Here is a 3,940-nt window from a genome sequence, read left to right as displayed (position 1 = left end):
TAATGCATAAAAGTATTTTTAATCTTAAAATGAATATTACTTTGCATGATAGATAGGCAAGATGTGAAAAGAAACAAAAAGGTATGAAAAAAAACATTGCTTTTCAAACCTTAAGACTTAATAAAAAAGCATTGAAAAAGCGTATGAAAGCATTGTAATATTTACTGATAAACTGCCAAATTTCGTTAACATTCGCTTACTAATTTAAAAGTTATAGCATGAAAACTATAACAAGAACAAAATGGTTACGAGGTCGGTCCCAGGGACCGAGCCCGGGTTGAAAGAGTGAATTCACTGACCAGTAAGGTTCCCTGCTCTATTTACGGCCATGCGCGTGGTGCTTATTTTGTTGGCTTCACGGGGACGGCGTGCATGTGTGTGCACGCAGGTCTAGTGAATACGGACATAAACGTTTCTAGAAATTCCCCTCTTCTTTGTATTAGCATAACTATTTTCAATGTATTATATAACATGTAATTTCAAGTGTCCTGGAAATCTGGGCCATAACCTCTGAAAGTTTCATGGCGAGCAGTGTTCGAGAAGTAAACACTAAGACAGTAACAAATAAGAATATTGTAAAGGTGTCAAACTTGTAAAAGTTAGAAAAGGAATAAAATAAGGAGTTTTAGAATTCACCTCGGGTGTATTGAAAGTTTCATGGTAATAAGAATTTGAAAAGTTGTAAATCTATTTATCAGTGACAGACAAAAACTGCTTTAGAGTATAAATGTAGGTATTTTTTATATTTAATTTAGGTAAATTATTTATGATGAAGAATCAAAGGTAAAATTGGCAGCAACTGCCAAGTTCAGAGTGACACCTGTAGAGAAAATCTTGGAGGACTAATATATAAAAAGTAACTCATATAAAAAGGATAACATTTGGAAAGCCTTTTCTTTCTACTTGAACTACTTTTGTGGATTAGTCCTCCAAGACTGAAGAAGAAAGGCTTTGGAAATGTCGCCCTTTACGCCTGAGCTATTTTTGTAGATTAGTCCTCCAAAAATGCTTTCTCTACATGTGTCGCTTTAAATTAGGCATTTCTTGTTCATTTGACTGTTGTTTGTTCATAGATGTAGGTGTTCGAGACACAAGGTCACGACATATGCAAACAAATGCAACTGAATGGAATAAATTTAGAACTATTTCGTTAGGTGGCTCCGACTCGCAACTGGGTTATTTTGGTACGTTGTATTACGAATTCACCTTCATAGAACTTTACAACAACAAAAAAATGGTAAAATATTGGAATTATACGCTATTTGAACTGAAATAAGAACTAAAGAAACGAAGAGCAAAATTATTTGGGCGAAAAAACGAAACTGGGAAATAAGTAGGACTTATTTTTATTCTTTTACAAAGCAAGAGAGCTCATGAGAGATTAGAAAGCTCTGACATTGTGAACTGCGTATAATAACGTATTGAGTAATTTAACTATGTTATTTGAAAAAGGCTTTATTATGCACTATCTTTAAAAACTGAGACAGGAGCAAACATAATCTCAACTTTGGTTAGAGATTAGGCATACGGATTGGCTACAATAAAATGTGAAGTTAGACTCACGCAAAGAGGATAACAAATGCAACGACATTAAGATCTCCATCTTTGCAGTTTGACTGAATGTAAAAAAGTGTAGCGTTAGAAAAATATTAAAAACCTACTGGAGTAAATTTTTTTCTTTTTTGCATAATGTACTCGTATTTACGTATCCCACGTGACCGAATTATTGATGACAACACTGTCGGAAGTGAAATGTTCTCACAGTGAAAGGCATGAATATATTACACTATCTTGTTTAAGTTATCTTGAATCAGATGAGTATATCATATTGCAAACAGATTAGAACCATCACTATTACTAACAACTTCACTTCAAGGTCAACTTTTGTGTTCTAAAAGAACAACATGCATTTTTGTTGTGTATACCAGCCAGCATCTAAAAATTATACCTTAAAAAAAGATGAATTTATTAATGCAATGCGAAAACTAAACCTAATTTTGCAAAAAATATTTTTAATTTTCCATTATAGATAAGCGCTTTTACAAAAAGTATGACAATAATATTTATTCAATGTCTTCTATTAATGAAAGACAAGTTATTTATATCATAATACAGTATCACAGTTCAGAAAGCCACATGAAAATTACACCCAGTACTTCTGTTTTACGAAGTTGTCTATTAATCATATTTTACTCACTTTTCGGTACAATGCATTATCTAATATTACGTAATATATAGCATATTGTTAATATTTTAGTGGTTAGTTTCGATTCATTGATGCAATTCGCTTTCCCTCGTTTTAATCGTTATATTATTATTCTATGCAAAATTTATTAAGCTTTAGAATACACCGTATAACGTAATAACCCACGTACGCCATCTTATAAAAAAGTAAACAAGCAAGTATTACTAAAAAAGCCCCCCAGTGGCACAGCGGTATGTCTGCGGACTTACAACGCTAGAAACCGGGTTTCGATACCCGTGATGGGCAGTGCATAGATAGCCCATTGTATAGCTTTGTGCATAACTTAAAACAAACAAACACAACAAACAATTACTAAAAAAAGATTATCGCTGAATAAAAATCAATGTAGGGCTGGCTATTGAAGTTGAAAAAATGAGCCAAACAAGATAGGGATGGAAGTGGACATATCACTTGATCCGGCTAATTATCATATAGCAGACTAAGCCGTCTCAACTTTACATGGAAAATAAAATCCTCACATTCTTAAAATTATTGAACTATTCTTAAGTATATTTCTTCTTCTTTCCTCTCCTAAGTATATCACTCATAAGAAAATAAATGTTTTACGTAATTTACTATTTAAATACAAGACGTGCTAAAACACCTTTTAATGAAAAACTTTTCAGAGGGTTATGATTTAATTTATGCTTTACAATTGCCTTGTCAATTTTAGTTTTGAAGCAATTTCATGTTTATACCTGACTTTCACAATTAACCTGCTGCTGTCTTCAGTTTTGAAGTCCTGATAAGGACGGTTGGTAGAATGACACTGTGGAAATAGCTAGTTTAAATGATATGCTTGCCAATGTATATTCAGGTAATTTTTCTAAACTTTTATTGTAGATATTCTGTTTGTATTTAATAGAATCCTATGAGGAAAAAATGTAAACATGTATAATCATTTTGCTTAGGTAAAGGTTACATATAGCAACGAATATCCCATAAAGATTGACCAGTTTGGCCTTTTGTCTGTATCTATTCCCTAGGATGAAGCATGCTCATCTCAAGAGGTGAAACAAATACTTGTACAAATTGGTATGATTTGTAAGTTCTCTCCCACATATATGCTGGTTGGAATAGTTGTTGACGTAGAAAATATAGGGATTGTGTGATACCGCTCTAGGACCATTATCTGACTTGAGAGTACAGAATAACATTAATCTCTAAATTATTTTTGCTGTATGTGATGCTTGGCATATGGTTCTGGTATATTTCCCGCCACTATTGTTGGTAGTTCCCTAATCGGACGTATTACGCGACTTACGGAGAATTGTTTGGCTTTCTTTGGTCTTCATTTTTACTAATTTCATGCTTCAAAAACACATTCATTTTGACATTTATGTAAATTTTTGTTATGATTTGTATGTTAAGTCACTTTGCTTGTAAAAAATAACATTATAATAACATTTTTTAAAATTTATATTATGAATTATAATAAAACAGTCTTTACAAATTAGTAAGTTTTCATGGATGAATTTATTTTTGGCTTCACCGAAACACTATAATGCGATCTACACTTTTATTGTGAGCCAAGAGATTTCTTTTTTTTTCAGCACGATGTTTTTTTATTCTGTTACGACAGCGGAAGTCACGCGACGCTGGGAGCACGTGTGCTGGAGTTTCTAGAAGGATCATGACTTATAGAGGAACCTCGCGAATGTCCAAGTGTTTGCCAGGCGCCCTCTTTATTAGTAT

This window comes from Limulus polyphemus, unplaced genomic scaffold, assembly GCF_000517525.1.
Source record: "Limulus polyphemus unplaced genomic scaffold, Limulus_polyphemus-2.1.2 Scaffold530, whole genome shotgun sequence".
Classification (NCBI taxonomy): domain Eukaryota; kingdom Metazoa; phylum Arthropoda; class Merostomata; order Xiphosura; family Limulidae; genus Limulus; species Limulus polyphemus.
The sequence above is the reverse complement of the archived record's forward strand: the minus strand, read 5'-3'. Positions refer to the sequence as shown.